Below are 24,776 nucleotides of genomic sequence, written 5' to 3'. Positions count from 1 at the left end.
ATAATAATGTTTAAATAGGAATAACATTTTATAGAGCAAGATATCACAGAAATGAGTTGTGTACAAATAAACCACAAATAAACTAAGGTTATCTAAAAGTATAATGAACTGTTGATTAATAATACATTAGCAGTTAACGCAAAAATCAAATTAGTCATCTAAAGAAGTTTGCATATATGTTTCCCTTGTCATTGATGGGGCTGTAATGGGTTTTAAAGCAAGTATGCCTGTACGATGAGTTCATTTGGTATTCAGTGTAATAGCACATGCAATAATGAAGTCATTTGGCTTCCATTATATAAACATTAGTTAATGGATACCTATATTAAAATGCAACTCTATGTTCATACTTATTTATGTCCTCATTTGTACACAGTACTAAATCTTTAAAGTTGAGCTTTCATGCAGCTTGTTGACATTTATAACTCTGGATCTTGAGTAACTTTTATGGACAAAAACATCCCATTATGTTGTTTTAGATTCCAAGATAAACAGAAGTTGAATTTGTTAAAAACAGTGTCCTTTACTGTTATTACCCAGTTGTCTAATCTTATTTTCTCCCTCTCATTTTTTGCTGTATTTTTAAATGCTGAAGTAGGCATTCACAATAATATCTTGAGAAGTATCCGACTATGCAAGATCTTTGATATGTTTGATTTTATTTTTATCTGTCAAGTTATTTTCCCTTTCTGTTACTTTCACTGAACACCTCTTTTTTTGTTTAAAGATAATTAAACACAAATAAAATAAAAGTTGATATTTTAAAATAAAAATATTTTCTTTTCCAGGGAACTTTACATCTGGAAAGTACTGATTAAACAACGACAAGTACTTTGTGCTTCTTTTTATATTGGAGACATTGGTTATTTCTACCACATGAGGTGGTATAAACTCTCTTTTTGTGGGTAGAGCAGAATTGTGCTAGCAATTTTCCCCACATTTGTGCTTCTAAGATATTGTCCTTCTCATGTTTTGAAAACACCAAATACATACTGATTTCCTAATTTCACAAAACAAGCATACACAATCAACATATTAACTTTTTTTGTATATGTTCAAAATTTTTTGTAAATCCTTATTGTACACTTATATAACAACAAAAAGTTAAAAACAAACTGTGTAGGTGATTATAACAGTGTACAAAGTAATTATAATTTTAGAATACAAATTGTCCCATAGGACCATAGAAAACTTGGATTAATCTTCATTTTTCATGGGCTGTTATAGAGAATTCCAAGATAAGTGTTACTTAAATTATGGAGAGGATAAAAGTTTGAGATTGAACTGTTCTCAAAATGCCTTTTCTGTGTAATGAGAAAATTCTAAGTGCCAAGCAAAGCTTCAAAAGTGTTAAGAAAGAAAGAAGTAGAGAGTTTGGTAGAAGGAACTTGTACCTAAAGTATGGAATTGGTAAGTCTCCTTGCATCTGGTCACTTCCTTCACCTTTCTCCAAAACTTTTGACTATAAACCTATCCTCCCTTCAGGTCTCATAATCGAAGAGGAAGCCCTCTCTAACCCTTTGTTTGGGTTATCCTCAGTCAGATTCTCATATCTGCTTCTGCCCTTAAACTAATGTCGTCGTATCTTGTTCTGTTTTGAGTATATATATATAATATATATATACACACACACATATATATATATATATGGAACCACAAAAAACCTAGAATAACCACAGTCATCCTAAGCAAAACGAATGAAACTGGAGGAATCACATTACCTGATTTAAAATTATACCACTGATCTAGAGTAACCAAAATAGCATGTTACTGGCAAAAAACCAGACACATAGACCAGTGGAACAGAATAGAGAGTCCAGAAATAAGTCTGCACATCTACAGTGAAGTTATCTTTCACAAAGTTGCCAAGAACATACAGTGGGGAAACTACAGTCTCTGGGAAAACTGGATATCCGTACGCAGAAGAATGGACACACACACAAACACACACACACACACACACACACACACACACACACACACACATCCGTCCATTGGATATCCACATATCTCTTGCAATATATAAAAATAAAATAAAAATGGATTGAAGACTTAAATATAAGACCTGAAACTATGAAGCTACTGAAAGAAAACATTGGGAAACACACTAGGATATTGATCTGGGCAAGGACTTCTTGAGTGATAAACCCAAAGGACAGACAACAAAAGCAAAATTGGACAAATGGGATCACAGTAAGTTAAAAAGTTTCTGCACAGCAAAAGAAACAATCAACAAAGGAAAGAGACAACCAAAAGAATGGAAGAAAATATTCACAAACTACCCATCTGATAAGGGATTAATATCTAGAATATATAAGGTGCTTCAACAACTTGATAGAAAATAATCAAATAATTTGACTAAAAATGGGTAAAGGATCTGAATATACATTTCTCAAAAGAAGACATACAAATGGCCAACATGTACATGAAAAAATGCTCAATATCATTAGTCAACAGAGAAATGTAAATCAAAACTATAATGAGATATCCTCTCACTCCTGTTAAAATAGCTTTTATCAAAAAGACAGGCAACAACAAATGCTGGACAAGACGTGGAGAAAGGGGAACCCTTGTACACTGTTGGTGGGAAAGTAAATTAGTGAAACAACTATGGATAACAGTATGGAGGTTCCTCAAAAAACTAAAGATAAGCCAGGTGCATTGGCTCATGCCTGTAATCCCAGCACTCTGAGAGGCCGAGGTGGGCAGATCGTTTGAGCTCAGGAGTTCAAGACCAGCCTGAGCAAGAGAGAGACCCTGTCTCTACTAAAAATAGAAATAAATGATCTGGACAGCTAAAAATATATAGAAAAAATTAGCCTGGCATGGTGGCACATGGCTGTAGTCCCAGCTACTCGGGAGACTGAGACAGTAGGATCTCTTGAGTTCAGGAGCTTGAGGTTGCTGTGAGCGGCTGACACCATGGCACTCTAACCTGGGCAACAGAGTGAGACTCTGTCTCAAAAAAAAAAAAAAAAAACCTAAAGATAGAACTACCATATGACATGGCAATCCCACTGCTGGGTATATATATCCAAAGGAGGGAAATCCAGTATACGGAAAAGATACCTGCACTCCCATGTTTACTCCCATGTTTATTGTGGCACTATTCCTGCATTCAGATTATATTACAAATCTATGGTAATCAAAACAATATGGTAATAGCATAAAAAAACACATAGACCAATGTAACAACATAAAGTGACCAGGATTGAACCTACATATATACAATCAATTTATTTTTGACAAAGACACCAAAAATACACAATGGGGAAAGGATAGTCTCAACAGTAAATGATATTGAGAAAATTGGATATGCACATATAAAGGAATGAAATTAGACCCTTATATTACATGACACAAAAACATCAACTCAAGATGGATTAAAAATGTAACTATAAGATCTAAAACATAGAAGTCTTAGAACAAAAAAAAAAAAAGGGAAAAGCTCCTTGACATTGTTTCTTGGCAATGATTGTTTTGGATATGACCCAAAAGCACAGGCAACAAAAAGTAAAAATAATCAAGTAGGTCTACATAAAATTAAAAGCTTTCTTCACAACAAAGGAAACAATCAACAAAAATGAAAAGTCAATATAAGAAATGGGTAAAAATATTTGCAAATCATACATCCAATAAGGACTTAACATACAAAATATATAATGAACTCATACAATTAAATAACAAATAATAATAACAATCCAATTAAAACTAGGCAAAGGACATGGATAGACATTCTTCAAAATAAGATGTGCAAATGGCCAATAGGTAAATGATAAAGTATTCAATATCACTAATCATCAGGAAAATTCAAATTAAAACCACAATGAGATATCATTTTATACCTGTTAGGAGAGCTATTCTCAGCACATCAAAGATGGCCTGTTGGTGAGATTGTGGGAGAAGGGAATCGTTGCACACTGTTGCTGGGAATGTAAATTGGTATAGCCACTATGAAAAACAGTATGGAGGCTCCTCAAAAAATTAAAAATAGAACTCCCATAGGATCCATCAATCCCACTTCTGGGTAAATATCTGCAGGGAAATAAGACACCATTTTGTAAAGATACCTCCACTCCCCTGCTCATTATTCACAAATCCAAGATACGGGAACAACTTAAGCACCTATTGACAGATGAATGGATTAAAAAATATGGTTAATATGCACAATGGCGTGTTATTCACCCTTAAAAAATGGGGGTAATCCTGGCATTTGTGACTACGTGGAGGAACCCAGAAGACATTAGGTCAAGTGAAATAAACCAGACACAGAAAAACATTATATCACTTAAATGTAAAATCTAAAAAAGTTGAACTCTTAGAAACACAGATAATATGATTCCTACCAGGGGGCTGGGGTTGGGGGAAATCAGGAGATGTTCACCAAAGAGTGCAAACTTTCAGTTATAAGATGAATAAGTTTTGGAACTCCAAATATATATAATGTAATGGTGACTATAGTTAATAATAATGTATTATATACTTGCAATTTCCTAAGATCTTAAGTGTTCTTATCATGTGCACACAAAAAAAAGCATAACTATGTGAGGTGATGGATATGTTAATTAGCTTGATGGTGGTAATAATTTCACAATGTATATGTATATCAAATCATCATGTTGTATAATGTGAATATATAAAATTTTTATTTGTCAGTCATACATCAATAAAGCTAGAAAAAAAGCCTCAGTAGCTACAATCTCTAGGGGAATGCAGATTGGAGACCATGTTGCTTAAGGGCATGGAATCAGACTAATCTGGGCTCACATCTAGTACTATTATTACAGTATAAGATGTGACCTCTCTGATCTTAAAGGTTCTTAAAATCTTCACGTGCATGTTGTGAGGAATGAAATGAGAAGTACATACATCAGACACCCATCACAGAGTCAGAGGTAAGTAGTTGTTATTATCAACAGTAGTAACAGTATCACAAGGTCAGGAAAAAAGTCATAATGCCCTTTTCAGCTCTAAACTCATCTATTTTTTTTTACAATGCTTTCCACTTGATAGACCCAGCGCAAGATGGTCATATCCAGAGGCTTTTAAATTTTAATCACCGCTGATGAATTATATAGTGCAAGTGCTGGTCTGAAGGCAGCTTTTGGAATGGAGACTAAACTTTCACTAGTGGTTGGAAGGGGATAAATTAATTTATCTTTTCATCTCGGGTGAGCCCTTGGAGGAAACCATTATCATAAAACATTGTAAATCTATAGACTTGGCAGCTTTTGCCCTGCAGAGTCTCGGGACTTGAGTAAATATGGAGATTTAGAGATTTACTGTCTTTTCCTTTGAAGAGGTGATTTCCCTTGGTAGGGAAAGATGGACATGGCAATAGAAAAAAAAAAAATCTTGTTTTAACTTTGAACCTGAACCAGCTTTGAAATACATATATCTCTTTACCAGGCTAGCATTCATAGCTGCAAAGCCGTTTTTATTAAATTACAATATTAAACTTTAGAGGAAAGATGAGCTGGGGGGGAAAATCTTACTCAATATATGCACCTATCTTGAATCAACATTAAAGTCTGCACATCATTATCAGCATTTCCTCTGAGGCTTGGTGAGACAGAGAAACATCATTAGTGTACATCATCAAGCCAAGAAATTGAAAATGGGAAAATAAAACTATTCAGCCTAAAGTCAAAGATTGCATTTGTTTGAAATAAGCAAAAAAGTTTTTAAGAAAATGTTTGAGTAAGATCCTCACAATAATTATGATGACCTTTATTTAAATCTATCATTATGAGGTACACACAATTAAAGCCATTGTATATTATGTATATGTACATAGGTATCCTTTAATTCAATAGAACCATTTCATAAAGTGTCTCAAAAGAATGCATAAAGGGGGACATCTATTCATTTGAGAGAAGAAATCCTTGAAGTTAATAAATTTTTCACCTGAAATCAATTATAGCCTGTAAAAATAAATTAGGATACAAGCTCAATGGCATTATTTGAATAGAACAAAAAAGAATGAACTAAGGAAAGTAAATTTTAGAAGCTATGTGCTGATTATTCATAAATGGGAAACCTTGTAACTTAAGATAGGTTGGTGTGTATGAGTGTATAGGTGTCTGTGTGTGTGAGAGAGAGATAGAGAGATACGTGTAATAGAGTGAGAGAGTAAGACAGAGAGACAGAAAGGAAGTGAGAGAGATGTATGTACATGATCATGATCCAAGCTCTCCATGTTTATTGCTATTGAGTAGAAAGAGGCTAAGGTTTTGCTCCCCTGCCTTTTGTCCCTCTTTTCATTAATACGCTTGAAAACAAAACATTAAAACTTGATTTAAAAGTGTAGTAGATGCGTCTTCCCTCTGGTATTGGTATACTAACAGAGAATTAATCCAGATAATATGGAATTCATAAAAAAAGAAAGCACATGAGAATATCAATATATTCTATATATAATCTAAATAACAACATCTATAGCAACAGTTTTCAAGAATATAGTCCAGAATAAATATTTTGTGCTTTCCAGAAGATCATCAAGAAAATACTATAGCATTAATTTCATTTAACACTGTTTAACAAGCTTAGTTTCAGAGATGGATTATTTACAGATCCCTTAGATCTGGATGGTTCTGCCTCCCACAGAAGTTCACACTCCTCTCAAAACAGTCTTCTCTCTGTATACCTAAGAGAGCTGTGCTACTACTCTCTCACTGCTTCTGTTTTAGCTCCTGGTGCCCACTAGGATTGTCTTTAAAATATCCTAGGAAATAGAGGTTTTATTGTGTTTCCTGAAGCTCTCTCTGGTACAATTTAATTTAGCAGGTATATGATTATGATTCCTGTAGTCATTTGGGGGATTTATAAAGCCAAAGAATAAGTGTGCAAAATATCACAATCATATTTCACTTTCCCTGCTTTACTCTCAGTCCTTTGTTTATATCCTGTACTTTGACAACTTATTTCAGATATAACACAGGGCAAAAAAAAAAAAAAAAAAAAGAATACATCCAATCCTCAGCAAAGAGCAGTCTGCCACTGTAAAAAATAGCAGTAACTTTCTACAAATATTCCTGTTCTATAAAGTTTTAAAGATATGTTCCTAAAAGTCTGATTCCAAATATGTTCATATTACTGTTTTCAAGAACATAGACTGTGTGTTTTGTGATATTTTTGTGTCATTCAATGACAAAAAAAGAAAATGGGGTGTGTATTAATTTTATCATATATTTATTGAGCTAAACATGTTATACAACACATACCCTCTATTGTTAAAATAGCTGTAAAATTTAAATCTTAATGACTCTATGACTTTTTCTGTAATGATATTATAGGACATTTTTACTAAAGTGGATATTGGAAAATTGTAGTCTTTAGGAGTAAAAGTATTTATAATTTGAATGTAAGAAAAATAAATTGAAATGTTTATAAATATTACATATATCCAAAATGAAAGAATCTCCTTAAAAATATTTTTAATATCCATATAAGCAAAATATTGGAAAGTAATCACTAGAAGAATAAACACAATCTACATGAGTTTCTTATCTCTTAGACAATGGTGAAAATAATATAGTGAATAACAGAAATATGTTTTAGCTGTGCCTTTGGAAAGAGAAATTAATAATTTGTTAATATCTTATCACTTCTAGAGTACTTTTGAAAGCCTATATATTTTTTATGTTTGTATAAGTAGGGGAAAATGATTGAAAAACACATAATAGGCTGGTTTCTAGAACTGTGTGAAGGAGTCATGCATGCCTCCTTGGATACCTAAAGAGAGTAGGAAAAAGGGAGAATCAGGTAGAGAATAGGGTATTGACTTGCTTTACTAATTCTTTACATTATTTGACTACATATAATAATATGTTTTTCAGGAAAAGTATAATATAAACGATTAAAAATAATTCATAGTCCTAACCTAATGGTTTTCAACCAGTATATTAAACAGCAGAATTCTTCTCTTTATTCTTTCTTTTCTGCCTTCTGCTTCTCAATCTTCTGCCTTTTCTTTCTTTTCCTCTCTCTCATATACCTTCTCCTTTTATTTCTACAAGTGAATAAATAGACCCTTACATAAAACTTTGATATATAAACCACAGACGAGAACCAAAGCTATCAAGATTAAAACACACATAAGGGCAGGACACCACATCCTACATATCCGATAACTTCAAATACCTCTATTCCTGTCCATAGAGTCCCAGGCAATATGGAGAACCATAGCATTTTGCAGAATTCAGTTTGAAAACTATATCCTTAACTAAAAGAAAAAAAAATGCAGCAATGGTAGTATTTCACTTATCACTTCTGACCTATCATATAGTTATTTTAGCAATGAAGTCGCCTGCCTACAAATTCCAATAATTCCATTAAGGCAAAGATAAATTCTTCCCACTCTAAATTCCTCTCTGAAATTTCAATCTGTCTTTACCTATGAAGCTACATGTTCCATATTTTGAATTCCTAAACAATGTTATTCAAAATCTTCCAGTAATCATGTCACTTTCCACAGTTAATAGAAAATGCTCTGAAAATGATATTCTCATGTTTCAGTAAGTAGACTTATTCAGTTACTTCTCAGATCACTTGCTTGTTTATAGAAAACAAATATACCACCTGACATAATCTAAAAGACGTTGAAGTGGTGAAAATGTGTTCATTGATACCTTTTGGTTTTCTATTTCAACATCGGTAGTCTTGTTACCTATGTTTATAAGTACAGCTGAGTAAATCAGTTTCAAATTATGAATAATGAAGTTTGAAACAATGCAATACCTCTGGTGGTGATAACCATCTGAAACCCAGGAAAATAGAAAGTCTATTTGGGGAAAAGGGAGAAATATAACATATGCTCCTTGTGATAATATCTTATGTACTGTATTCTTAAATATAATTTATTTTTTATCAATGATTTTTATGTATTGCAAATATGTTCATTAAAGGAAGCCTGAACAACTAAAGAAAACACAAGAAGAAAAAAAATCTCTTAGATAACCTCTGTTAAAACATTGGTTTGTTTGCTGAACAATTTTTGTTTTCTATTTATTCGTAAAATATAAATTCTAGTACACATAAAATTATTTAAAATTTATATTATGGGTATATAATTTTGTAACTTTTAAAGCTAAATTACATCAGGAACATTTCCCTATATTATTAAATATTCATTTAAATATGGTTTTTAAATAGCTTCTTTGCAGTCCATAATACCATGGCTTATTTAATCATTCAACTATTATTAGGCATTTAAACGTTCTTATATTTCAGTATTATGAACAGTGCTTGATAAACATCTTTGTACATAGATCTTAGTTTATATCTCTGATTATTTCTTTGTAATAGATTACTACCAGTGGAATTACTTAGAAGAACATATATACATATATGTATATATTTTTTTAAGGCTTTGGGATTTTGCTGCCAAATTGCTCTTAAGGTTTTACAATTATATAGTCATATCAAAGGGTTATTCCAGGAAAACTTTCTTATCTAGAGTAAAGGATATTTTCTCCATAACAGTGTCCTTTTTCTTTGTTTTATTTTTGTATTTTTGTAATAGAAACATTTAACATAATATCTACCTTTTTAACAAATGTTTAAGTGTACAATACAATATTGTTAACTATAGGCATGGTGTTGGTTGATGAGAAGTTGCTATTTAACTACTACAAAATTTCAGTTATGCAAGATAAATACATTTTAGATTATCTACTGTACTAGATTGAAAAATGAATTTCTCAGCTAATTTACTCACTTTTCTCTCTAAGAAGTCCATCTTCATCAATTTTTTTATGATTATTAAACAAGATATTTTTGCAGTTCATCCTCAAAATGTATGCCTCTGAGAGTAGTGGATTTATCTTTACTTTCACCTTCTTTATTACATTTTCAATATCAGTGCTTATAGGAAGAAATTATTAAAAAACAGATGGTTTGGGGAAAACCAATATATTGCATAAAATTGTAATTTTGATTACCAATTTTTGGTTGACTATTTTTAAATATTTTTGGCAAGCGTGATGGCATCTAGCATCATGAAAAATAACTGAAATAATCAAGTATTTAAAAATACTCTGACAATATAGCATTCAAATAAATCCATGAAGATGTCACATCCAGAATACAAGTACAAAAAGCTATGAAAAATAAAAAAATAATAAAAAGTCTTGGATATTACGAATATAATTGCTAAAATGCTTTTTAAATAGAAGGTCTAGAAAGAAATGAATAACTGTCTGAAAAACAATTCAAAAGTATAAAGAAAAAAGTACCAAAAACACAGGATACATAAGCAATCTATGAGCTTCAATAACTGATGAAAAAGGAGGAATAAAATTGAACCATGATATATCAAAGAAATATTAAAAGAGATTTTTCCAGAAGTGAAGACATAAATCTTCAAATTGAAAGATTCCACAAAGGGCCCAGAAAAATGAGTGAAAATAGTCTCATACGTGGATCCCTTATTATAAAGCTTCAGAGTACCAAAAATGAGATCTAAAAGCTTCAAATGAGAAAAAAAAAAAAGCAATAAAGGAGGTTTATATCCCTTTGGTTTTAGCAGCTGCACAGTGTACTGATGACAATGCAGCAATTTTATCAAAATTGTGAGAGCAAAAACATTTTTAATCTAGAATCTTATTATTCACTTGTCACGATATTATATAGCTAGCTATATTTAGCCACGCAAGGATTTGGGAAGTTTGCCTTTTATATACTTTGGCATAAATTATGCAAAGAATCACTCCAACAAAAGAAGATTCATACCAAGAAAAGCAAACCTTGTCTGTAAGGGGGCAGTAGCTTCAACTCTTACAAGAAGTGAAGAAAAATTTCACTGTGACTGATGTTACCAAGAGTAGGGGGAAAAAAGGATTCATGTGGAGCCAGAAATCTGGCTCTAATCCTGGGGAAGGGAATCCTCAAGGATATCGGGACCGGATTAGAGAATATAAAACTTTGAGAGTTTGTAAACACTCAGGAAATGGTTAGTGTAATAATAGTTTTATTTAACAACATAGGAATTTATTATTAAAATATTTGATGTGGAAAAAAATCAAGAGAAGAACTACATAAGAGTAATACTAATATGACTGTAATCATCATATATTTGAAAGAGAGAAAGGAATGAGTAATGTAAGCAAGTTAAGTTTTATCATTTATTTTAGGAAATCAACAATATAATTTATAATATTTAAAATATTGCCTTATTACTAAATTGCCTTATTACTAAAACAGATTTATGGAAACATTTGTGTGTGTATGTGAAGTAGATTTCTTTGACCCTACAATGAACATATACTGTAACACAGATAAAACAAAAAAAAAAGTTAAAGGTACATGATGACTGCAAAAAGCACTCAACAAATAAATGTCAGATAAGTAAACATATTTTTTTCATAAGAGTAGCCTGAGTGAGACTTGGTGGCAGGGGGAAGAAAATGGAGAGTGTAGGTACTGATGCTGTTTGCTGATGTGTGGCAGTGAGAAGGGAAGTAAAAGAACAAATGTCCAGGATTTGCTCAGGAGTACACAGTCCTACCGGGTAAATTATTAAAATACAACTACCTCAACTATACATTGTCTTACCAAAAAGGTACTACTTAATTATTTTTCACTAGCATATGCAAACTAATTCCTTATAGACAGTTTTATATTCAGATAGTGAGTTTTGAGTAAAAATTATGTGAGTCATCTTAGTGAATGTTGAGATAGTGAGAATTAAAATAACAAGGCATACCTAAATTAATTGTAAATATTTATGAAATCACATGTCAGTCTTGTCATTTAATTCAATAAGGATTTACTTTTCTCTAATATGTGTTTTGTGTTTTTTTTTTCCTTAGTTACATACTAAATTAAGATTGTAAAATTTTTGTTTCTGAAACACAGATAAGTTTCTAGTGTTCCATCTAGATATAACCTACATACACTGTTTTACTTATTGTTGTTTTAAAGAATATCATATGACTTGGAAGATATTGAGGTTCCTTTCTTTATTATTTACTATTTGTTAAACAACTAATATTCTTGCTTAAAAACTGAACTTAGAATCACTGTATCAGGCTGTATGAAATGTTCTATGACATTTACTTATGATCATATCAAAAACCTTTTGTCATTTTAAACACCCGATAAATATTATATACTCTCACCCATATCTCTGGTGGTATATATGAGAGAAAAGTTATCACAATGAAATTTTAGTTTAGCCATTATAAAGTATTAGTTTATAAACTATTAGACTTATAAACTAGTATTTGATTTAAAAATAACCAAAATAATTGGAATAGGGAGAATAAATGCAGGGAACAAAGAGCCAATGCTGGAGGAATGAATCTAAGAATCAATAATGAAAATGGTGGACCAAGAACAAATCCTTACAGAATAAAAAGAACAATTAATAATTAAAATTGACTCAACTAGAAAGTCTTAACAGAGGCCACAAGAAGAGACCACAGAACATAATTCAATTCTGTAGATGTGTGAACTCTGAGGGACAGTTGTAATTTAGAACTTAATGATATTCTGGAAATTCTTTAAAAGTATCTTTCTTTTTAACAACAAAACAACAAGAGAGGTTGTTTCAAACATTCACACCATTTAAGTGGTAAGCCCTGCCAATGCATGTTTGAAGTCCAGTTCTAGATTGTATGCTAAAAATTCCCCTCAATGTAGTAACTATTTGAACTTTATTAATAAATAGTTGTTTATATAGACTTGGATGACTACAGAGGACAAATGATTAATAGGGAAGAAGAACTTAATTTTATCTCAAGGGCTAATTCTAAAAAGAGGAAATTGTAATTAGAACTTGGCTGTGGTGGAAGTGACACAGGACAGTGACTCCCAATGCCAAGTGGGTTCTTGGCTTCGCACAAGAAAGAATTCAGGAGCCAGGTGACAGTATAAAGTCAAAGTGAGATTTATTCAGAAACTATGGAAAGTCTACTCCACACACAGAGCAGAGGCTGGCTCTCCCTTCAAAAGAGAACTGACCCCCTGGTCCCTGTCACCTTTCTTTTTAAGCAACAGCTTAATTAGAGTGTTAACAAGGGGAGGAATATTCATGAAAGGGATGGTTTTTCCTGGAATCAGGGTGACACTGTTTCTCCACCATCTTGGTTCTAACCAGATGGAACTTGCCCTATCTCCACCCTGTTTTGATTAGGGTAATTTGAAACTCTATTTTGAGACTTCCTGACTCAGGCAATGCTGCAGCAGTGCCTAAAACAATGCCTAAACAATGCCTAAAGCAATGCCCGAAGCAGTGCCCAAAGCGATACCTGACAGTTCCCAGTCTCAGAAGTGCACTGACGTGAACCAGGTAGCTTTTCTCTTGAAGGTTTTTCTAGCATTTGTGTCACAGAGAAATGGTTTTTTAAATATTTAATGAAAAAGATGATCATTTCATGTATGCATCAGGTTAATAATAAAAATCTAAATATTCAACAGCTTCAAGGACATGTATTTATAATTGTAGCTGCTAATGGCACATGCTGAAGACTGCCTTTTAAATGTATGCCTAGGCCCCTTTGTCTCAAAAAGATCCATTCCATTCAAGTTCATATTTTGTAAGACTGTTAATATGTCTTTTGTGAGAGCATGATTGTCCAGTATGTATTTATGACACGTTGTAGATTATTTTAGTACCAATTAATTTTGTCTATGATTATAAAAGTAATACAAAATAAATTTAAAATTTCTGTAACCTCTACCTAGAGGTAACCACCATAACTACATTGGGAAAATATATTCTAGCTACTTATAAAAAGACAGCTTAGCATTGTCATTCCAAAGAATATATATCATACTCATGATATACATTAATATGAATTAGCTATTATAATTACTATTTTTAAAAAGTCAGTTATGTTAACTTGATCAAACAGGTAGTTAAAAATGTCTTTAAAACAAATATTTCTAATTGAGTGAGATATATTTTAATATAGATATATACACACATGTATATATACAGTTATATATAGACATATTGTACACATCATACATATTCGGAAATACAGGCTACCATACATCAAAAGGATTAATAGAGATAATATATTTAAAGCATTTAAAGCATTTAACTCTATACTTGGCATAGAATAAAAGTTCTAGATATGTGTGCTTTCAGTTGCTATATCATACATTGGACTACAATGGGCTGATATGTATTGTTCTCTTTATGTTGCAAAATCATATATGATATAAATAAGATCTTGTAGGACTCTTTTATAAACAAAATATTTTTACAGAAAAAAATAACTCTCTGCAATATTCATTTTAATTGTGAATCCTTAAAGTTTTCTATTAGGCAATAGTTTAATGGTCTTATTTTAATTACTGCAAATTCCTAAAAGTACTATGGCTAAATGTGCAGTGAAATTATAATTTGCTGTTGTTTATATTTTCTTTTCTTTTCTTTTAATTATTCCAGATTGAGATGTATTCTAGTATTTGTATTTTGTACATTGACTTTAACATGTAAATGATACTGTTAAAGTTGAAGATTATTTTGAATGATATTGAACATTCATTTCCTGGTCACAAAAATTTTATAATACCAAGTATGAATTATATTATATGTCATATAACATATCTCAACCCTAAACCAAGAAAATCTTGAAGCTAATTCACTTTTAATTGATATGATCTGCATTAAATGTATCTTGTTAAAACTTCATTCATTCCCCTCATAATCTGGCCTTTTATTTTTAAGAAGTAATTCTTCCACATCTTAGGTGATTATGCCTACCTTTTCTACTTCTTTGGTATCCAATGTTGTTTTTAAAATCATCCCTTTAGCAAATGTTTACCTTTCCAGAGCATTTATATTTCATTAACCTTCTCAAGAAGCACTCCAAAGAGTTCCATTTATTTAAATATACATTTCTAATCTTCTTTCTTTTTATTGCCAATATCTTTTTCCCCTTTCCTGGTGATGTGAAATGCTGTCACTACATGATTTTTGTTTACTTTGAAATAATCAATTAATTTCTCCCTAAATTGTTTTTCTTCTCAATTAAAATAACAAGACATGTTAGCAATGCTCTGTAAGAATTGCTTTGACAATGTATGACTTACATATTTTCTATAATTGTTTAGGTATATAGTCACTTCTGAATTTTCACTGGCATCTCTGATAAGCCTCTTGCAGAACAATGTTTTCCTTTCCTTGATTTGAGACATGTAATTAGGACCTCTTGTTTATTTCTCTGGTCAAATTCACTTTAAGGGTATTTGAGAAAGCATGTTGGTCATCACTTTGGCATATCCTTGAAGTAAAATTTAAACAATTTGCTGAAAATATTATTTCTACCATTTAAGTTAAACATTCCCTATAGTAAAGTTAGTGAAATACCACTGTTACTGCTACTGATTTATCTAAGTCTCAATAATATTTGTCATAGGTGTAATCCTCCTCTCGGGCAGGGGCTAAAAGTTTCCCCTTTCCCAATTATGGTCTTTTCAGGCCATTAAAATACTATTTAGTGGGTGACATAGTAATTTGCTGAATGACACCCTAGTGAGCTAGAAATATGAACGCAGATTCCTAAAGTTCCATTGAATAACGTATGTACTGGTTTCAGAAAATCTATTTCAATAGATACATAAACTGAAACAACCTCAGGTGAAATAGTGCATATTTACTAATATTATTAATTTTCTTTCCTCTAATATCGTATGCTTAGGCTAAGCTCTTTGAAAATAATTTAGCAAGTTTAATATGTATATTATAGATAGTACTTAAAATTTTTCTAAATGTATGTCAGGATTTTTGTTAAATCAATTGAAATTGATTTTGAAGTGAGAAAAGAGTACATAGATTAAAAGCAAGTTGAAGGTCATAGAAATGATAATGCAACTGTCATTTATTAATATTAATGAAACATTCCCCAAAATAATCATCATAGCCTCATAACTAGTTCGATATCTGTACTATAAATCTACAGAGGAAAAATCCATGATGTCATAAAGAAGTGATTAAACTCTAAGTTGTTTAAATCATCAATGAGGTTAGAATGAAAGTACTTAAAGAGCTCAAAGAGGAACATAGGTGGGGGGAAAAAAGAAAATGATAAAATTTCATATCTGATTATTTTTGCATGCTTTATGCTATAATGAATTAAGTTGTAGTGGAAGAAGCAGGAAAGCTTGAGTTCAAATGTGGGATCAGCTTCTAATTAGATAGGTGACCTTTGATAATAAAGATTGTAATCGTGGTCTGATGATAATAGTAATAATTAAAATAATAATAATAAACAGTTATTAAGTGTGTTCTTCTGGTCAGATATTATATTAACAGTGGCCATGCATTCCATAATCCTCCTTACAGCCTACTTACAATGTTATCATCATTTTATAGAAGAGGCAATTAAGTTATAGGAAGTGAAAGTAACTTGCCCACATTCATACAGCTTGATAGTGGTGGAACTAGAATTCAAATTTAGAACGTGTGACCCCAGAAATTATACTCTTAACTGTATCTTAGATTACGGTAAGTCCTAGTCATGTAACTTCTCTAGGTAAATTTCTGTACTTATTAATAGGAATTATAAATTAAAATATGCTGGAAGGCAGTGTGGATTCAGTTTTTCAATTAAAATATTTGAAGAATGTCTGCTATGCACTGGACAATATGCTAAGTCTGGGGATGCTAATATTTTTCATCATTTGGAATTTGTGGTATGCTGTGCAATAATGACAAGCAAATAGACAATTAGGACAAAATGTGATAACACATTCTTGACAGTGCTCCTTTCCTCGCCCCCATATCTAAATATCACCAATTTTCTTTGACTCTACTTCTGATTTTTCCCTTTCTATACTTATGCTATTGTTGTCATGCCTTATGATTTTGTTTGTGTTTTAAATTCTGCAATACATTATTATAATGATTGTATAAAGTCATTTATCTTTAAAAACGTTTAGGTCATATGGAAAAAAATATACGTATTTTCCCATTTGTAGTGCTCTTCATTCTTATTTCCATCTGATTTTTGTTTTGTTTTATTTTACTTTGTTTTGATTTGCTTTGCTTTGCTTTTGTTTTTCTCCTAACTGAAGAAAATATTGTAGTGGAGGTCTGCTAGTGATGTCTGAAAAACTCTATGTCATGTTTTTGAGAGATATTTTACCACGTATAGAATTCTAGGTTGACACATTTTTCTTTCAGTATTTTAAAGAAGCTATTTCACTGTTTTCTCACTTGTATAATTTTTGTGAGAAATTATCCTTATCTGTGTTTTTTGTACATAACATGTATTATGTTAAATGTATAATTATGTTAAAGAAAATGTCTCTTTCCTCTGGCTGCTTTATAGACTTTTTATCATTGTCTTTGAGAAATTTGAAAATGTTGTGCTTTGGAGTAGTTTTCTTGATTTCTCTTGTGCTTGAGGCTTTCTTATTGAGATTCTTGGACTATAGGTTTGTAATTTTAATAAACTTTGGAAAAAATTCAGTCATTACTTCTTCAAAAACTTTTTTGTCCCTCTTTCTCCACATCTAGTACCTCTTAACCCTTGGAGACTACAATTGCAGAGGCAATTGTATGAGGTCACTTGAAGTTGCCCTACAGCTCACTCATACTCTCTTCACTATATTTTATTCTTTGTGTTTTATTTCGTATAGTTTCTGTTGTTGTATTTCAGAGTTCAGTAATTTTTTTGCATTGTCTAATCTGTTATTAATCCCATCAAGTATACATTTTGTATCACACATCTCTAGAAGTTTAAATTAAAATATATTTTATATCATTAATATATATATTTGATGTCTCTAACTTTTTGAATATAAGGAATTCAGTTGTAATAACTGTTTTAATATACTTGTATGCTAATTCTAAAATCTGTCTTAGCATAGGTCACTTTTGATTAATAAATTTTTTTCCGCAATATGGGGTATTTTTTCTTGACTTTTTATGCCTTAACACTTTTTTATTGGATATAAAATATTATGAGTTTTACCTAGTTGGGCATTGGCTTTTCTTAATGACAAAAATATTTTTGAGCTTTGCTCTAGGATGCAGCTGAATTACATAGAAACAGTTTTATCCTTTGAGATACTGCCTTTAAGATTTTCAAAGGAATGACTGGAGCCGTGCTAGGCATCCTTTGTGGCTATGGGAGGCTAAGTATCCTCTATGGCTGAGGCATGATCCTTCTGGGTGCTCCACCCAATGCCCTGTGACTCGTGAGGTTTTATAGCTGGTCTGGTGAGAACAGGTGCAATTTCTAGTTCCTGTGAGCGCCAGACACTCTTCACTTTATTTCTTTCACTTGGTTCATTCCTCAGAACTAGGTGGCTTCCTCATACTCCTGCACTGATTAATTGTACATTGGATACTCAAAGAGTATCCTCTGCATACCTCCTACATTCTCTCTTTGTGCCACTCTACCTCTCTTTGATATTCTGAACTGCAAAATCTAGCTGCCTGGAAAATTCAGGTTTCCCTTGACTCTCTGGTCTATCTTTCCAACTCTGGGAATATTCCTGGGTCTAGATGGATTACCCCTCCCATCTAGATCCAGGAAAACTGGGAGCTCTGTCAAGACAGTAATCTAGGGAGATTGTATGGTTGACTTTGGTTAATTCACAACTCTTAGGTCCTTCTTATCCACATTCAATGTTTCACAAACCGTTGTCTCACATGTTTCATCAGTCTGTTATTGTTGTTATTTTAGGCAGTAGTGGAATTTAGGTCCTTGTGACTTGTCTTGTCCAGAGTAAAGAATTTCTTTCCTCTTGGTGTTAGCCAGGTACCTGGCTATCTAGCTAACACTATACACATCCATCTGCCCTTATCATAACTGATCAATGAGATAAAAGTAGAAGTTATATGTGCATATTCTGGGCCTTGTCCCTTCCCCCAGTGGACTGATCGTGAAATGGTGATGGAAGTTGAGAAAAGCAGAGCTACTTCACTGGCTTACACTGCTATCTCAAGGCTGTCAGCTGAGGAAATCCTTGCTGTCTGATGAAGCACTAAATTCTTGCTGACTTGTGTGAGTGAAGGTAGAGGAATAAGAATGATTGGGATACAAATTGAAAAGAGTGGTTCTCAAACTTGACTGCACTTTGGATTCAACTGAGGCATTTAAGAAAATATATTGAGCCCTAGATCTCTCCTCAAGATATTTTTATTTAATTACTACACGGTATGATCTCAGCATCATGATATATAAAAACTTTCCAGGTGATTCAAATATGCAGCAAAATGTGGTAACTCCTCTAAAAAAATATTAAAACTTAAAGAAAAGCAGAAGAAGATATCCTCAAAAAGGATACTAAAAAGTAATAGAATATGTGACAGGAGGAAATCTAGAAGTGTGTAGTGTTATGAACCACTTTTGCACATAATGGGCCCTAAAAAATAAATGTCTATGTTCCAATTCTGGATTTCACACTTTGTCAAAATAACTGCCTTTGAGAATGTGTTTATTTGAGTAACTTAAAGCACTTCTTTAAATCAGAACCTCAATATCATCATCTATAAAACATAAATAATAATCCATTCCATTCCATCTCATCACTATAAGGATAATAAGATATTTGGCAATACCTTACAAACAACAATGCCATACCATTCCTAAGTGAGGTACTTAAAGTCAAATTATATTCCATTCCTGACTTCCTACATCACTAACTTTCATAGGGAGAAGGAGGCCTATGTCTAGGAAAAGTGACTCAGGAAATAGAAATTTGGAATGAATATAAATGACAGACAATTGTTTGTGTTTTCATTCTTTCCTAGTGGCATAACTTTATCATCACTATAACTGCTACAAATGTTCTGTTAATAAAGTTTCTTATTAAATTGGAAGTTGGTAGCAAGAAAAGACAATCGTGGCAGAAACATAGGTCCTCTCTCACTGTTGAACTTGCAATCACAAACTCAGAAAATGTTATGGAGTACTTACAGAAAGAGCCATGATGGTTCATGTCTAGAACTCCAGACTGGATATTGGTAAAAGTATATGATTTTCGTTCCTCCTAGAGACATTCTGCCATGTTCAGCCTTGGAAAGGTAGCATTAGGAGACACACTTATTGAACCTCTTTATGGTTTACAATGACAAAAAAAGAGAGAGAGAGAGAGAGAGAGAGAAAAGAAAAGAAAAGAAAAGAAAAGAAAGGAAAAAAACGGGCCGGGCGCGGTGGCTCACGCCTGTAATCCTAGCTCTGGGAGGCCGAGGCGGGTGGATCGCTCGAGGTCAGGAGTTCGAGACCAGCCTGAGCAAGAGTGAGACCCCGTCTCTACTAAAAATAGAAAGAAATTATCTGGCCAACTAAAAATATATATACAAAAAAATTAGCCGGGCATGGTGGCTCATGCCTGTAGTCCCAGCTACTCGGGAGGCTGAGGCAGTAGGATCGCTTAAGCCCAGGAGTTTGAGGTTGCTGTGAGCTAGGCTGACGCCACGGCACTCACTCTAGCCCGGGCAACAAAGTGAGACTCTGTCTCAAAAAAAAAAAAAAAAAAAAAAGAAGAAAACACCATAGGGAATAACCCTGCCTAGAGAAAAGATTAAAAGGGTGACTTAACACATTATTTGCAACTCTAATTTCTTTGACTCCACTGGAATTAGGACTAGTGAAGTGATCTTGGCTGTTCTGATTAGAACACTTACTGAGAGCAAGCAATTAAATCCCAAGTGAATCAATAAATGGCTAGCAGTTTAAAGACAGTAAAATAGGGGCTTGCATCATCTAAATATTGGATACCAAAAACGGAGAGTATAGCTACATAGAAATATTCAGAGGCTACACCTAGATTCTCATGACTTGACATTCCAAACTAGACTTAAAACAAATCCTGAACTGAAATTAGAAGAATTCAAATGAGGATAAACCAAAGAATTGCATCACACTGGCTTATTGGTGAAACATATCACATTTTCATAATTTGGAAAAAAATTTTCAATTTAAAGAAAGTCTGCTTGAATGTAAGAGAGGAGATATGAAAGTGTGGTACAAAACTGACAAATATATTTAGACACTTGGGAAGTGTATGATTTTATTTTGTCTCAATTTAATATAACAATCTTATAAAGTAGTTTGTTATTGGAATGTCTATTTTAATACAGTCATTTTTTGTTCACCACTCCATCAGTAATGTGTTATTAGGTGTCTGTATGCAATAAATATTTTTTTGTGAAATATGTGAGTATTAATTAGCTTTAGTTCTACCTTTTAAGCAAATGGAATGCTTGTAGGGTAGAAAAAATATATTACATTTTAGATTAATTTAATATTAAAATACAGGATAGTAAATGATGTACACCACACAAATATATCATTAAAATTATATGGGTGAAAGACAATATTTGCAAAGCATGTATCTAATAAAGAATTCATATATACACTATATAAAGAACTCTCAAACTAAATAATAAAAATCAGAGTCCAATTAGAAAGTGAGCAAAAGTCATGAACAAATATTTCATTTAAGAGGATATATAGATGGTAAATAAACACATGAAAAGATGTTCAACATCCTTAGTTATTAGAAGAATGCAAATTAAAACCAGTACATGATATCACCACATACCTGTCAGAATGTCTAGTCCAAAACATATAAGAAACTCAACTCAATAGTAAGAAAACAACCCAATTAAAAAATGGACAATGGATCCCAATAGACATTTCTCATAAGAAGATATATAAATGGCCAACAGGTATATTAAAAAATCCTCACTATCATTAATCATCAGAGTAATGCAAATTAAAACCACAATGATATATTACCTCATACCTGTTAGAATGGCCATTATTGAAAAGACAAAAGTGTTGGTGAGGATGTGGAGAAAAGAAAACCCTTTTATGTTGTTAATAGGAATGTAAATTAGTATAGCCATTATGGAATATAATATGGATCTTCTTCCAAAAATTAAAAATAGACTCATCATATAATCCATATCCAAAGGTAGTGAAATCAGTATTTTTAAGAGCTATCATCACTCCCATGTTCATTGCAGCATTGCTCAGAATAGCCAAGATGAGGGATCAACCTAAGTGTTCATTGACAGATGAATGGATAAAGAAAATGTGGTATGTATGCTCAATGGAATACTTTTTGGACTTAAAGAGAAGAAAAGTCTGCCATTTGAGACAACATGGATGAACCTGGAGGTCATTATGTCAAATGAAATATGCCAGGCACAGACAAACACCACATGATCTTAGTTATGTGTGGAATCTAAAAGAGTTGAACTCATAGAAGCTGAGAATAAAATGACAGTTGCCACGGGCTAAGGGATAGGAAATATTGGTCAAAGGACACAAAATTTCCTTTAGAGAGGAAGAAAAAGTTCAAGAGAGCTATTGTACAACATTGTTACTGTAGTTAATAACAATTTATTGTATACTTGAAAATTGCTAAAAGTTTTTTCACCACCAAAAAAAGTATTTGAGATAATACATATGCTAATTAGCTTGATTTAGCCATTCAACAATGTATACATATTTCAAAACATTATGTTGTACATAATAAATATATATAATTTTTGTCAATTAAAATATCCATCATATAAAATGATAATGAAGATGCAGAAAAACTGGGTCGCTCATACATTGCTGGTGGGAATGTTAAATGGTATAGCCACACTGGGAAACAGTTTGGTGGTCTTTTACAGATTTAAACATGAATTTATCATATGACCCAGAAATCACACTCTTGTATTTTATTCCGGAGAAGGAAAAACACATATTCTCGTAGAAACTGGTACACAATAGTTCATACCAGCTTTATTTGTAATAGCCCCAAACTAGAAATGGCCTCAATATTTTTCAGTGCATGAATGGTTAAATAAACTGTAGTATGCCATGTCATGGAATATACTACTCAGCAATAAAAAGGAATGAACTATTGATACATACAACTAGAATTCATCTCAAGGGAATTATGCTGAATGAAAAAATTCAGTCTCAAAAGTTTACATGCAGTATGTTCATGTTCCCATCTATATAATATTCATTAAATAAAATTATAGCTATAATGCATAGATTAGTGGTTGCCGGGAGTTTGGAACTGGTAGATCAAAAAGGGTGTGTGGAAATAAAAAGGTAGCATGAGGGAAACTTGTGGCTAGTTATGGAGCAGTTCTGTATCTTGTTTGTGGCAATGATTATGTAAATCTGCATGTTATAAAATAACAGAGAACTTAACACATACATACACAAACGTGTACACACATGTACAGTAAAAGAAATGTGTGAGTATAAAACTGGCAATCTGATAGTCTGTAACAAAAAGAAGAAAAAAAACTAGTGAAATCTAAATAAGCTGTATTAATTATACCAACTTCCTGATTTTGATATTTTACTATAATCTTGCAAAATGTTGCCATTGGATAACACTGGGGAAAACCGAATGACAAGAAAATAGAACTATCCTCCACAGTTTTGTTTTTGTTTTTGCAACTTCCAATGAATCTCTAATAATTTCAAACATAAATGAATGGATGAATGAATGATACGGGTATTCAAAGTGAGGAAACTAGAAGTAATTTCATGGGAACAAGATGGAAAGAGGCTTTAAGAATAAGAAAGATTTGGCCTGGTAAAGTTTAAGGGCTCCATGTTTCAGACAGAAAGAGCATAAACAATGTATGTAGGTCATTAAATATGAAATGCCCAATTTCAAATAAAAAGTGCAGTTTATTATATCTCAAAAAAAAGCATACAATTAATCAAAGTATGCAGCTAAACTATCAACCCAGTTTTGCCATCTTAATGGTAGTTTGTGTTTGCCCACAGCAAAGAAGCCTAGAGAGCGAGTGGCCATGAAATCTCAAAAGGCATTTTCTACAGCTTGTTGGAACTGAATATTTTTCCTTGCAAGAAGTGGTCCAAAGCCTGGAAGAAGTGGTAGTCAGTTGGTGCAAGGTCTGGTAAATACAGCAGATGACAGAGAGTTTCCAAGTCCAGCTATTGTAGTTTGAGCAGTGTTGTTTGTGCAACATGTGGTTGAGTGTTATCTTGCAAGAGGATTGGCCTGTCTCTATTGACCAATCTTGGCTGCTTAATTGCAAGCATCCTCATCGTTTACTCCAAATGGTTTCAGTAGACATCTTCTGAAATTGATTGACCAGGTGTCATGAAGCTGTGGTGGGTAATACCAGCACTGGAGCCCTAAACAGACACCATTAGGTTTTTTGGATGAATATTTGGTTTGGGGCTATGTTTTGACACTGCATCTTCATCCAACCATTGTGCCAAACATTGTCCAAAAGAACCCATTTTTTATCACACATAACAATGACAGCAAAGAAAGGCAGGCTTCGAGACGATTTCTCTTCTGACGCTTGTTTAATTCATGTGGAACCCATCTATCCAGCTTCTTTACCTTGCCAATTTTTTTCAAATAGTGAAATATTGTTGGAATAGTAATGTCAAACCTTGCTACTAATTCACACATAAGTAGAGATGAATTTTCTTCTACTATAGCTTTCAACTTATCATTATCCATCTGGGTCTAAGGTCGCCCATGTGTCTTATTTTCAAGATTAAAATCACCAGAAAGGAACTTCTCAAATCATCCACGTCCTATGCATTCCTTAGCCACATCCTTCCCAAACACTTTGTTGATATTTCGAGCTGTCTGTGCTGCGTTGATTCCATGATGGAGCTCATATTCAAAAATAACATGAATTTTTTACTTATCCATGATTTCAAAAATATTGTTCTAAAAAAAACTTGAAAGAGAATCATATGCCAAAACATGTGTTTGCAAGACTGAGGCTATACCTTCATAATAAACATAAAAAAAGATGTGGCAAGGTGAGATGTCAGAGATATCAGCCGTCAAACTGT

The sequence above is a fragment of the Lemur catta genome, chromosome 1 (genome assembly GCF_020740605.2).
Source record: "Lemur catta isolate mLemCat1 chromosome 1, mLemCat1.pri, whole genome shotgun sequence".
Classification (NCBI taxonomy): Eukaryota; Metazoa; Chordata; class Mammalia; order Primates; family Lemuridae; genus Lemur; species Lemur catta.
The sequence above is the reverse complement of the archived record's forward strand: the minus strand, read 5'-3'. Positions refer to the sequence as shown.